Genomic DNA, 15,203 nt, shown 5'->3' on the forward strand with positions numbered 1-15,203 from the left:
CGTGTCTGTTACACCACAAGTGTTTTGTGTTCAACAATGTAATACTGTGTACAGTTTTATCGTGTCTGTTACACCACAAGTGTTTTGTGTTCAACAATATAATACTGTATAGGGTTTTATCGTATCTCTTACACCACAAGTGTTTTGTGTTCAACAATGTAATACTGTGTAGAGTTTTATCGTGTCTGTTACACCACGAGTATTTTGTGTTCAACAATGTAATACTGTGTAGGGTTTTATCGTCTCCGTTACACCACGAGTATTTTGTGTTCAACAATGTAATATTGTGTAGAGTTTTATCGTATCTGTTACACCACAAGTGTTTTGTGTTCATCAATGTAATACTGTGTAGAGTTTTACCGTGTCTGTTACACCACAAGTGTTTTGTGTTCAGTAATGTAATATTGTATACAGTTTTATCGTGTCTGTTACACCACAAGTGTTTTGTGTTCAACAATGTAATACTGTGTACAGTTTTATCGTGTCTGTTACACCACAAGTGTTTTGTGTTCAACAATGTAATACTGTATACAGTTTTATCGTGTCTGTTACACTACAAGTGTTTTGTGTTCAACAATGTAATATCGTGTACAGTTTTATCGTATCTGTTACACCACAAGTGTTTTGTGTTCAACAATGTAATACTGTGTACAGTTTTATCGTGTCTGTTACACCACAAGTGTTTTGTGTTCAACAATGTAATACTGTGTACAGTTTTATCGTGTGTGTTCCACCACAAGTGTTTTGTGTTCAACAATGTAATACTGTGTAGAGTTTTATCGTGTCTGTTACACCACAAGTGTTTTGTGTTCAGTAATGTAATATTGTGTACAGTTTTATCGTGTCTGTTACACCACAAGTGTTTAGTGTTCAGTAATGTAATACTGTGTAGGGTTTTATCGTGTCTGTTACACCACAAGTGTTTTGTGTTCAGCAATGTAATATTGTGTACAGTTTTATCGTGTGTGTTGCACCACAAGTGTTTTGTGTTCATCGAGGTAATACTGTGTAGAGTTTTATGGTATCTGTTACACCACGAGTATTTTGTGTTCAACAATGTAATATCGTGTACAGTTTTATCGTATCTGTTACACCACAAGTGTTTTGTGTTCAACAATGTAATACTGTGTAGAGTTTTATCGTGTCTGTTACACCACAAGTGTTTTGTGTTCAACAATGTAATACTGTGTAGAGTTTTATCGTATCTGTTACACTACAAGTGTTTTGTGTTCAACAATGTAATATTGTGTACAGTTTTATCGTGTCTGTTACACCACAAGTGTTTTGTGTTCAACAATGTAATACTGTGTACAGTTTTATCGTGTCTGTTTCACCACAAGTGTTTTGTGTTCAACAATGTAATACTGTGTAGAGTTTTATCGTGTCTGTTACACCACAAGTGTTTTGTGTTCAACAATGTAATACTGTGTAGAGTTTTATCGTGTCTGTTACACCACAAGTATTTTGTGTTCAACAATGTAATATCGTGTACAGTTTTATCGTATCTGTTACACCACAAGTGTTTTGTGTTCAACAATGTAATACTGTGTAGAGTTTTATGGTATCTGTTACACCACAAGTGTTTTGTGTTCAACACTGTAATACTGTGTACAGTTTTATCGTGTCTGTTACACCACAAGTGTTTTGTGTTCAATAATGTATTACTGTGTACAGTTTTATCGTGTCTGTTACACCACAAGTGTTTTGTGTTCAACAATGTAATACTGTGTAGAGTTTTATCGTATCTGTTATACCACAAGTGTTTTGTGTTCAGTAATGTAATATTGTGTACAGTTCTATCGTTTCTGTTATACCAAAAGTGTTTTGTGTTCAGTAATGTAATACTGTGTAGAGTTTTATCGTGTCTGTTACACCACAAGTGTTTTGTGTTCAATAATGTAATATTGTGTACAGTTTTATCGTGTCTGTCACACCACAAGTGTTTAGTGTTCAGTAGTGTAATACTGTATAGAGTTTTATCGTGTCTCTTACACCACAAGTGTTTTGTGTTCAACAATGTAATACTGTGTAGGGTTTTATCGTATCTGTTACACCACAAGTGTTTTGTGTTCAACAATGTAATATTGTGTACAGTTTTATCGTATCTGTTACACCACAAGTGTTTTGTGTTCAGTAATGTAATATTGTGTACAGTTTTATCGTGTCTGTTACACCACAAGTGTTTTGTGTTCAGTAATGTAATACTGTGTAGAGTTTTATCGTGTCTGTTACACCACAAGTGTTTTGTGTTCAACATTGTAATACTGTTTAGGGTTTTATTGTATCTGTTACACCACAAGTGTTTTGTGTTCAGTAATGTAATATTGTGTACAGTTCTATCGTTTCTGTTATACCAAAAGTGTTTTGTGTTCAGTAATGTAATACTGTGTAGAGTTTTATCGTGTCTGTTACACCACAAGTGTTTTGTGTTCAGTAATGTAATATTGTGTACAGTTTTATCGTGTCTGTCACACCACAAGTGTTTAGTGTTCAGTAGTGTAATACTGTGTAGAGTTTTATCGTGTCTCTTACACCACAAGTGTTTTGTGTTCAACAATGTAATACTGTGTAGGGTTTTATCGTATCTGTTACACCACAAGTGTTTTGTGTTCAACAATGTAATATTGTGTACAGTTTTATCGTATCTGTTACACCACAAGTGTTTTTTGTTCAGTAATGTAATATTGTGTACAGTTTTATCGTGTCTGTTACACCACAAGTGTTTTGTGTTCAGTAATGTAATACTGTGTAGAGTTTTATCGTGTCTGTTACACCACAAGTGTTTTGTGTTCAACATTGTAATACTGTTTAGGGTTTTATTGTATCTGTTACACCACAAGTGTTTTGTGTTCAACAATGTAATATTGTGTACAGTTTTATCGTATCTGTTACATTACAAGTGTTTTGTGTTCAACAATGTAATACTGTGTAGAGTTTTATCGTGTCTGTTACACCACGAGTATTTTGTGTTCAACAATGTAATATTGTGTACAGTTTTATCGTATCTGTTACACCACAAGTGTTTGGTGTTTAACAATGTAATACTGTGTAGAGTTTTTATCGTGTCTGTTACACCACAAGTGTTTTGTGTTCAGTAATGTAATATTGTGTACAGTTTTATCGTGTCTGTTACACCACAAGTGTTTTGTGTTCAACAATGTAATACTGTGTAGGGTTTTATCGTATCTGTTACACCACAAGTGTTTTGTGTTCAACATTGTAATATTGTGTAAGGTTTTATCGTATCTGTTACATCACGAGTGTTTTGTGTTCAACAATGTAATGCTGTGTAGAGTTTTATCGTATCTGTTACACCACAAGTATTTTGTGTTCAACAATGTAATACTGTGCAAAGTTTTATCGTATCTGTTACACCACAAGTGTTTTGTGTTCAACAATGTAATACTGTGCAGAGTTTTATCGTTTCCGTTACACCACGAGTATTTTGTGTTCAACAATGTAATACTGTGTACAGTTTTATCGTGTCTGTTACAACACAAGTTTTTTGTGTTCAACAATGTAATACTGTGTACAGTTTTATCGTATCTGTTACACCACAAGTGTTTTGTGTTCAAAAATGTAATACTGTGCAGAGTTTTGTCGTATCTGTTACACCACAAGTGTTTTGTGTTCAACAATGTAATACTGTGTACAGTTTTATCGTATCTGTTACACCACAAGTGTTTTGTGTTCAACATTGTAATACTGTGTACAGTTTTATCGTGTCTGTTACACCACAAGTGTTTTGTGTTCAACAATGTAATACTGTGTAGACTTTTATCGTTTCCGTTACACCACGAGTATTTTGTGTTCAACGAGGTAATACTGTGTAGAATTTTATCGTATCTGTTACACCACAAGTGTTTTGTGTTCAACAATGTAATACTGTGTACAGTTTTATCGTGTCTGTTACACCACAAGTGTTTTGTGTTCAATAATGTAATACTGTGTACAGTTTTATCGTGTCTGTTACACCACAAGTGTTTTGTGTTCAACAATGTAATACTGTGTAGAGTTTTATCGTATCTGTTACACTACAAGTGTTTTGTGTTCAGTAATGTAATACTGTGTACTGTTTTATCGTGTCTGTTACACCACAAGTGTTTTGTGTTCAACAATGTAATACTGTGTAGGGTTTTATCGTGTCTGTTACACCACAAGTGTTTTGTGTTCAACAATGTAATACTGTGTAGAGTTTTATCGTGTCTGTTTCACCACAAGTGTTTTGTGTTCAACAATGTAATATTGTGTACAGTTTTATCGTATCTGTTACACCATAAGTGTTTTGTGTTCAGTAATGTAATATTGTGTACAGTTTTATCGTGTCTGTTACACCACAAGTGTTTTGTGTTCAACAATGTAATACTGTGTATAGTTTTATCGTATCTGTTACACCACAATTGTTTTGTGTTCAACAGTGTAATACTTTGTACAGTTTTATCGTATCTGTTACACCACAAGTGTTTTGTGTTCAACAATGTAATACTGTGTACAGTTTTATCGTGTCTGTTACACCACAAGTGTTTTGTGTTCAATAATGTAATACTGTGTACAGTTTTATCGTGTCTGTTACACCACAAGTGTTTTGTGTTCAACAATGTAATACTGTGTAGAGTTTTATCGTATCTGTTACACCACAAGTGTTTTGTGTTCAACAATGTAATACTGTGTACAGTTTTATCGTACCTGTTACACCACGAGTATTTTGTGTTCAACAATGTAATACTGTGTACAGTTTTATCGTGTCTGTTACACCACAAGTGTTTTGTGTTCAACAATGTAATACTGTGTAAAGTTTTATCGTGTCTGTTACACCACAAGTGTTTTGTGTTCAACAATGTAATACTGTGTAGGGTTTTATCGTATCTGTTACACCACAAGTGTTTTGTGTTCAACATTGTAATATTGTGTAAGGTTTTATCGTATCTGTTACATCACGAGTGTTTTGTGTTCAACAATGTAATGCTGTGTAGAGTTTTATCGTATCTGTTACACCACAAGTATTTTGTGTTCAACAATGTAATACTGTGCAAAGTTTTATCGTATCTGTTACACTACAAGTGTTTTGTGTTCAACAATGTAATACTGTGTACAGTTTTATCGTACCTGTTACACCACGAGTATTTTGTGTTCAACAATGTAATACTGTGTACAGTTTTATCGTGTCTGTTACACCACAAGTGTTTTGTGTTCAACAATGTAATACTGTGTAAAGTTTTATCGTGTCTGTTACACCACAAGTGTTTTGTGTTCAACAATGTAATACTGTGTAGGGTTTTATCGTATCTGTTACACCACAAGTGTTTTGTGTTCAACATTGTAATATTGTGTAATGTTTTATCGTATCTGTTACATCACGAGTGTTTTGTGTTCAACAATGTAATACTGTGTACAGTTTTATCGTTTCTGTTACAACACAAGTTTTTTGTGTTCAACAATGTAATACTGTGTAGAGTTTTATCGTATCTGTTACACCACAAGTGTTTTGTGTTCAACACTGTAATACTGTGTACAGTTTTATCGTATCTGTTACACCACAAGTGTTTTGTGTTCAACATTGTAATACTGTGTACAGTTTTATCGTATCTGTTACACCACAAGTGTTTTGTGTTCAACATTGTAATACTGTGTACAGTTTTATCGTATCTGTTACACCACAAGTGTTTTGTGTTCAACAATGTAATACTGTGCAGAGCTTTATCGTATCTGTTACACCACAAGTATTTTTAGTAGCACTTGAAGAACAGGCTCCGTACTGTAAATGTACAGTTTACGTGATGCACGTAAATTACGATTTATAGTAGAACTACTTCAGTTTTGGCACATTGTTAGAAACTTACTAAAATATTTTCTCAGTAAAAAGAATGTAAAACAGAACTCGTGAGAAGCGTCTTCGTTTTTATGTCAGTGTAGGACGTTCAACAAGAAAGTCAGTGAGAGGGGGTATTACAAGTGTATAACTTAAAAGTGTTGGGGTATTACAAGTGTATAACTTAGAAGAGTTGGGGTGTTACAAGTGTATGACTTAGAAGAGTTGGAGTATTACATGTATATAACTTAGAAAAGTAGGGGTATTACAAGTGTATAACTTAGAAGAGTTGTGATATTACAAGTGTATAACTTAGAAGAGTTGTGATATTACAAGTGTATAACTTAGAAGAGTTGTGATATTACAAGTGTATAACTCAAAAGAGTTGGTGTATTAGAAGTATATAACTTAGAAAAGTTGGGTTATTACATGTATATAACTTAGAAAAGTTGGGGTATTAAAAGTATATAACTTAGAAGAGTTGTGATATTACAAGTGTATAACTTAGAAGAGTTGTGATATTACAAGTGTATAACTTAGAAGAGTTGTGATATTACAAGTGTATAACTTAGAAGAGTTGGGGTATTACAAGTGTATAACTTAGAAGAGTTGGGGTATTACAAGTGTATAACTTAGAAGAGTTGTGATATTACAAGTGTATAACTCAGAAGAGTTGGGGTATTACAAGTGTATAACTTAGAAGAGTTGGGGTATTACAAGTGTATAACTTAGAAGAGTTGGGGTATTACAAGTGTATAACTTAGAAGAGTTGTGATATTACAAGTGTATAACTCAAAAGAGTTGGTGTATTAGAAGTATATAACTTAGAAAAGTTGGGTTATTACATGTATATAACTTAGAAAAGTTGGGGTATTAAAAGTATATAACTTAGAAGAGTTGTGATATTACAAGTGTATAACTTAGAAGAGTTGTGATATTACAAGTGTATAACTTAGAAGAGTTGTGATATTACAAGTGTATAACTTAGAAGAGTTGGGGTATTACAAGTGTATAACTTAGAAGAGTTGGGGTATTACAAGTGTATAACTTAGAAGAGTTGTGATATTACAAGTGTATAACTCAGAAGAGTTGGGGTATTACAAGTGTATAACTTAGAAGAGTTGGGGTATTACAAGTGTATAACTTAGAAGAGTTGGTGTAATAGAAGTATATAACTTAGAAAAGTTGGGTATTACAAGTATGTAACTTTAGGAAGTTGGGATAATATAATTTTATGATTTAGGGAAGTTGAAGGTAGGCGTTATCTCCCGAATTTTGAAAACCATATATATATGTGTGTGTGTAGGTATAAAATCGTGCACGTATCTTTAGTGAATAGAAGATCGTTATTAATAACAGAGTTTATTAATTTATCTTATCACGAGACGATAACTCTGGTGGTTTCGTTTTTTATTTTGACAATAATTCTTTATTGAACATTACTTGTGAATTACATAATGTTGTTACGTCAGATATATACGTATATAGGTTAGAATCTCTACACGTAAAACCAAACAACCTCGAATCCACAGTTCGATACAAAAACTACATGGCCACGCTTGGATACAACGAGTTTCCTGAACAGACGAGGTTATAGTTTTAGTGTATTAGGAAGTCAGTGCTAACACTTTACAGAAAGGAATATAGATTGGATAAAAGAAAACCGGTTGTAGTTCAGAAGCACACACATTAATCTAACTGAGTCGACTCTCTTCGTGCGACCCATAAAAACTTTTATATATCCTAGTCATGTGACGTAGCGACACCTAGGCAACGTTTTAGGTACTTTAAATAGTCTGTGATACGTGTTAATAAACATAACACATAAAAACGGTTTCTTTAACTGTGACCTATGCCTTCTTGGTTTGTAATTTTTCTTCATACTGATCATATGTAAGAGATTCATGTACAAAGTGGAAATTTCTAGTGAGGAACTTTTACTTATAAATAGTGAGAAAATAAACACGATGTTTAGTCTTAATGTCCTAGCATGTTTTGTGATAATAGGATAATCATCACAGTTTCTATACTTTACTATGTTTCAGATATACACAAAACAAAACCTTGGTAGATTCTCCAATAATCAGTGATGTCTGACGATGACCGAAGAAGGTCGAAACGTTGTTCGCTCCTCTACGTAAAAATTTTCTCAACCCGAACGAGCCGTTTTAACATATAGATTCTCCAACAGGTGGTTTCAGCCATAAATTCTAAATGTAGATTAAAATCAACGCGTCGTTGAAGCGACATCTTGCGACTACTACAAAGAAAATATAAACATCTTGGGGAAAAAAATGCTGTGTGTAAAATATTATAATAGACAAAATACAATATTATTTTCAAACAGAGAGGTTTCTTACTAAATTACTAATAATTATATTCACAAAGGTCTATTACTTTGTAGTATTCATACAAATCATTCTACCAGTAATGTTGGTGTACCATTAACACTACATAAGCTATTACAATCTGGATTAATATAAATCACTAAAAACAAATATCTCATTAGAACCGTGGTGTTCCATTATGTCTAGATATCTTATTACAAACAAACCTTGGTGTCTCACTGAAACCATATAGTTTTCGAGTTTTCGACCAGTAATGTTTGATTGTTGTATATGCTATACACTTGTTCATTACTAGCTACACGTTAAATATGTTTTAATTCCAAATAAAGTGGATTCTGTGAGGAAGATGAAGAACATAAGCAGGAATCTGTTTACGTGGAAACACCATTCATGGGTGTGTTGTATGTTTTAATTTAGAGTGTCAGCTTGTTTCCTTGTTACTTGGAAACACCATTCATGGGCGTGTTGTATGTTTTAATTCCATATAAAGTGGATTCTGTGAGAAGGATGAAGAACATAAGCAGGAATCTGTTTACGTGGAAACACCATTCATGGGCGTGTTGTATGTTTTAATTCCAAATAAAGTGGATTCTGTGAGAAGGATGAAGAACATAAGCAGGAATCTGTTTACGTGGAAACACCATTCATGGGCGTGTTATATGTTTTAATTCCAAATAAAGTGGATTCTGTGAGAAGGATGAAGAACATAAGCAGGAATCTGTTTGCATGAAAACACCATTCATGGGCGTGTTGTATGTTTTAATTCGAAATAAAGTGGATTCTGTGAGAAGGATGAAGAACATAAGCAGGAATCTGTTTACGTGGAAACACCATTCATGGGCGTGTTGTATGTTTTAATTCGAAATAAAGTGGATTCTGTGAGAAGGATGAAGAACATAAGCAGGAATCTGTTTACGTGGAAACACCATTCATGGGCGTGTTGTATGTTTTAATTCCAAATAAAGTGGATTCTGTGAGAAGGATGAAGAACATAAGGAGGAATCTGTTTACGTGGAAACACCATTCATGGGCGTGTTGTATGTTTTAATTCCAAATAAAGTGGATTCTGTAAGAAGGATGAAGAACATAAGGAGGAATCTGTTTACGTGGAAACACCATTCATGGGCGTGTTGTATGTTTTAATTCCAAATAAAGTGGATTCTGTGAAAAGGATGAAAAACATAAGCAGGAATCTGTTTACGTGGAAACACCATTCATGGGCGTGTTGTATGTTTTAATTCCAAACAAAGTGGATTCTGGGAAAAGGATGAAGAACATAAGCAGGAATCTGTTTACGTGGAAACACCATTCATGGGCGTGTTGTATGTTTTAATTCCAAATAAAGTGAATTCTGTGAGAAGGATGAAGAACATAAGCAGGAATCTGTTTACGTGGAAACACCATTCATGGGTGTGTTGTATGTTTTAATTTGGAGTATCAGCTTGTATATATGTCAGATGTTTTATTCGTTCACTGTTTCGTATGAGATCAAATCTATTTCGGTAAAAAACACTATAAGATAAAAGGATTTTTTTGGTGTTGTTAAATGAACCTTTAAAAAACGTGTCATTATTATTTCTTCTATTAAAAGCAAGTTTAGAAGTATTCATATCTACCAGTAAATGATAGAATACATTCGTGTGCTTCTAAAGAAGTCTATGTTAGTAGCTAGGTTTGGTTTGAATATCGTGCAAACCTACTCAAGGGCCATCTGCGCTATCCATCCCTAATTTAGCAGTGTAAGACTAAAGGGAACGCAGCTAGTCATTACCGCCAACTGTTGGGCTACTTTTTTACCAACGAATAATGGGATTGATCGTAACATTATAATGCCCCCACAGCTGAAAAGGCGAACATGTTTAGTGCGACGGGAATTCGAACCCGCGACCCTCAGATTGCGGGCCAGTAGTTAGGACATGCTGGTATTCAGTTAACTATAGCGTTACTCAGACCGATCAATTGTTGTTGTACTTCGTTGTTATGCTCCCATAGCTTCCTTTAGTGTTACCGTGATTTATTGTAGCGTTTCTCTAGTTTAATGTAATGTTACGGTATGGATAGTTAAGCACAGTTTAACGTAGTGTTACAGTAGTGGTAGTTAGGCATAGTTTAATGTCTTATAACGGCAGTTATATAATGGTACTTTGGTATAGTTTAATGTAGAGTAATAGCAGTGGTACAGTTAGTTTAATATAATGGTATAGTAGTAATTAGGCATGAAGAGTGTTTTAAGATTCTCAACGTCGATAGAAGTACATTTAAAATAAATGTTTTTAACATTGTAACTCAGGTAAGTGTGAACTACATTTCACGTGATGAATTTGTATTTTCCATAACTAACTTCCCTTGTATTTTATAGGTGGAGCTGTTTACGTAATCCTTATACTCGGTGTTAATTGGCTGTAATGCTATAATATGGTGGTTATTAATAATAATGTCTCTGTACATGCGGGTACTTAACTATTAACATAAAACGTTAGACTAATGATATTAATACTAAAATTGAAGTTATAACTTCCTTAAAACATATTCATCTTCCCTGGTTAATTTATATATTAATTCTCAAATACAAAGAAATATTTTCTGTTTCATATACAAATGTATATAATGTTTCAACTCATACACGTTTCAAACTATTGAGACAATAATATGGGATAATCTACTTGAGTGGACATCGAGATCACTGGCCCTGTAGAAGAACTCTGGATTTTGGAGGTGGTGTGAGAAGTGCGAAACCGTGCAATACCAGAAAATATTCGAAACTGTGGAAGCATTATAAGATTAATCATCTGTCCCTCAATGTGACGATACTGTCTTCCTTCTTGATGGTAGTACAAAACTAGAGATGGCAGTAGCTGGCTTTAGAAGCTTTAACAGAAATGCAGAACATATACGTTTACCACCGATGTGGCCTAAAGTGGTGTTATCCTTACGTTGCAAGTAGCCGTTTGAATAAGAACGCTTAACTAGATATGCGGGCAGGGTTTTTAGTGTTGTTTCATCACGATTGTTTGAAATATGTTACGTGAGTTAAGGAAAACAATAAAGCCACTTATATTAAGGCGTTTCTTATCCTTATTTCTATTTTTTGTTTCCTATTGTTGTATCTAATAACACATTGAAAACCATACTCACCTTTGTAGAAGTTAAACAAAACCAAGGCACGCCTGATTGTTCAAAGGTCGATCAGGACATGAGTATAGTTTAGAAATAGTCAAGGCAGTTGTCAGCTATTCTGACTAAAACGTATTTAATTCAAAATGAACAGCTATATATATTAAAACAATACAGGTTGTATGAACAATATTTATTACGTATCTCCGTAAATCATCAGCCAGTCACGTCACATCTTCATTAGCTGGATGTTTTTCGTATTTATTAGTATTAACCACATGTTAATAAACATAAAAACCATAGTATCAGGAAGAAAGGTTTAATGTATCACGCTAATAAGAATTAGACAGCATATGTGTGAAGTTAATATACCTAGTGATAGAAGTTTCAGATAATAACATCATTTTATATTCTAAAGTAAAATAAAAATTCATCTTCTCGATCTCTATAGAGCATCAACATTTATTCTATTTCTACATTCCAAGTCTTCAGGTCTATCTAAATATACACGTTGTTATCATGTTTAAAGTTTTACACACTTGTATATACTCTCACCTTAACATCGATGGAGTATCTTTACTGTTTATCTTACAGTAATAGACACGTGTCACAAGTTCTTATTTTCATCTCTGTTATACATTTATGTTACTACTGTTTTAAAAATCACAGACACGAGTTACAAGTATCTTTATAACAGTTGTATGACATCTCACTATAGCTTTTGTATCTTTATAACAGTTGTATGACATCTCATATAGCTTTTGTATCTTTATAACAGTTGTATGACATCTCACTATAGCTTTTGTATCTTTATAACACTTGTATGACATCTCATATAGCTTTTGTATCTTTATAACAGTTGTATGACATCTCACTATAGCTTTTGTATCTTTATAACACTTGTATGACATCTCATATAGCTTTTGTATCTTTATAACAGTTGTATGACAGTTATTATCTCACTATAGCTCTTTTATCTTTATGACAGCTGTATGACCGTTCTTATCTCACTACAGCTCTTGTATCTTTATAACAGTTGTCTGACATCTCATATAGCTTTTGTATCTTTATAACAGCTGTATGACCGTTCTTATCTCACTATAGCTCTTGTATCTTTATAACAGTTGTCTGACATCTCATATAGCTTTTGTCTCTTTATAACAGCTGTATGACCGTTCTTATCTCACTACAGCTCTTGTATCTTTATAACAGTTGTGTGACATCTCATATAGCTTTTGTATCTTTATAACAGCTGTATGACCGTTCTTATCTCACTACAGCTCTTGTATCTTTATAACAGTTGTGTGACATCTCATATAGCTTTTGTATCTTTATAACAATTGTATGACATCTCATATAGCTTTTGTATCTTTATAACAGTAGTAGTATGACAGTTCTTATCTTACTATAGATCTTGTATCTTTATAACAGTTGTATGACAGTTCTTATCTCACTATAGCTCTTATATCTTTATAACAGCTGTATGACAGTTCTTATCTCACTATAGCTCTTATATCTTTATAACAGTTGTATGACAGTTCTTATCTTACTATAGATCTTGTATCTTTATAACAGTTGTATGACAGTTCTTATCTCACTGTAGCTCTTGTATCTTTATAACAGCTGTATGACAGTTATTATCTCACTATAGCTCTTATATCTTTATAACAGCTGTATGACAGTTCTTATCTCACTATAGCTCTTGTATCTTTGTAACTGTTGTATGACAGTTATTATCTCACTATAGCTCTTATATCTTTATAACAGTTGTATGATAGTTCTTATCTTACTATAGATCTTGTATGTTTATAACAGTTGTATGACAGTTCTTATCTCACTATAGCTCTTGTATCTTTATAACAGTTGCATGACAGTTATTATCTCACCATAGCTCTTGTATCTTTATAACACCTGTATGACAGTTATTATCTCACTATAGCTCTTATATCTTTATAACAGCTGTATGACAGTTATTATCTCACTATAGCTCTTGTATCTTTGTAGCTGTTGTATGACAGTTATTATCTCACTATAGCTCTTGTATCTTTATAACAGCTGTATGACAGTTATTATCTCACTATAGCTTTTGTATCTTTATAACAGTTGTGTGACATCTCACTATAGCTCTTGTATCTTTATAACAGTTGTATGACAGTTATTATCTCACTATAGCTCTTGTATCTTTATAACAGCTGTATGACAGTTATTATCTCACTATAGCTTTTGTATCTTTATAACAGTTGTGTGACATCTCACTATAGCTCTTGTATCTTTATAACAGTTGTGTGACATCTCACTATAGCTCTTGTATCTTTATAACAGTTGTATGACAGTTATTATCTCAGTATAGCTCTTGTATCTTTATAACAGTTGTATGACAGTTATTATCTCACTATAGCTCTTGTATCTTTATAACAGTTGTATGACAGTTATTATCTCACTATAGCTTTTGTATCTTTATAACAGTTGTGTGACATCTCACTATAGCTCTTGTATCTTTATAACAGTTGTATGACAGTTATTATCTCACTATAGCTCTTGTATCTTTATAACAGTTGTAGGACATCTCATATAGCTTTTGTATCTTTATAACAGCTGTATGACAGTTATTATCTCAGTATAGCTCTTGTATCTTTATAACAGTTGTATGACATCTCATATAGCTTTTGTATCTTTATAACAGTTGTGTGACATCTCACTATAGCTCTTGTATCTTTGTAACAGTTGTATGACAGTTATTATCACACTATAGCTCTTGTATCTTTATAACAGCTGTATGACAGTTCTTATCTTACTATAGCTCTTGTATCTTTATAACAGTTGTATGACAGTTATTATCTCACTATAGCTCTTGTATCTTTATAACAGCTGTATGACAGTTCTTATCTCACTATAGCTTTTGTATCTTTATAACAGTTGTGTGACATCTCACTATAGCTCTTGTATCTTTATAACAGTTGTGTGACAGTTCTTATCTCATTATAGCTCTTGTATCTTTATAACAGTTTTGTGACAGTTCGTATCTCACTATAGCTCTTGTATCTTTATAACAGTTGTGTGACAGTTCTTATCTCACTATAGCTCTTGTATCTTTATAACAGTTGTGTGACATCTCACTATAGCTCTTGTATCTTTATAACAGCTGTATGACAGTTATTATCTCACTATAGCTTTTGTATCTTTATAACAGTTGTGTGACATCTCACTATAGCTCTTGTATCTTTATAACAGTTGTGTGACATCTCACTATAGCTCTTGTATCTTTATAACAGTTGTATGACAGTTATTATCTCACTATAGCTCTTGTATCTTTATAACAGTTGTAGGACATCTCATATAGCTTTTGTATCTTTATAACAGCTGTATGACAGTTATTATCTCAGTATAGCTCTTGTATCTTTATAACAGTTGTATGACATCTCATATAGCTTTTGTATCTTTATAACAGTTGTGTGACATCTCACTATAGCTCTTGTATCTTTGTAACAGTTGTATGACAGTTATTATCACACTATAGCTCTTGTATCTTTATAACAGCTGTATGACAGTTCTTATCTTACTATAGCTCTTGTATCTTTATAACAGTTGTATGACAGTTATTATCTCACTATAGCTCTTGTATCTTTATAACAGCTGTATGACAGTTCTTATCTCACTATAGCTTTTGTATCTTTATAACAGTTGTGTGACATCTCACTATAGCTCTTGTATCTTTATAACAGTTGTGTGACAGTTCTTATCTCATTATAGCTCTTGTATCTTTATAACAGTTTTGTGACAGTTCGTATCTCACTATAGCTCTTGTATCTTTATAACAGTTGTGTGACAGTTCTTATCTCACTATAGCTCTTGTATCTTTATAACAGTTGTGTGACAGTTCTTATCTCACTATAGCTCTTGTATCTTTATAACAGTTGTATGACAGTTCTTAT

The sequence above is a fragment of the Tachypleus tridentatus genome, unplaced genomic scaffold, assembly GCF_004210375.1.
Source record: "Tachypleus tridentatus isolate NWPU-2018 unplaced genomic scaffold, ASM421037v1 Hic_cluster_1, whole genome shotgun sequence".
Taxonomy (NCBI): Eukaryota; Metazoa; Arthropoda; class Merostomata; order Xiphosura; family Limulidae; genus Tachypleus; species Tachypleus tridentatus.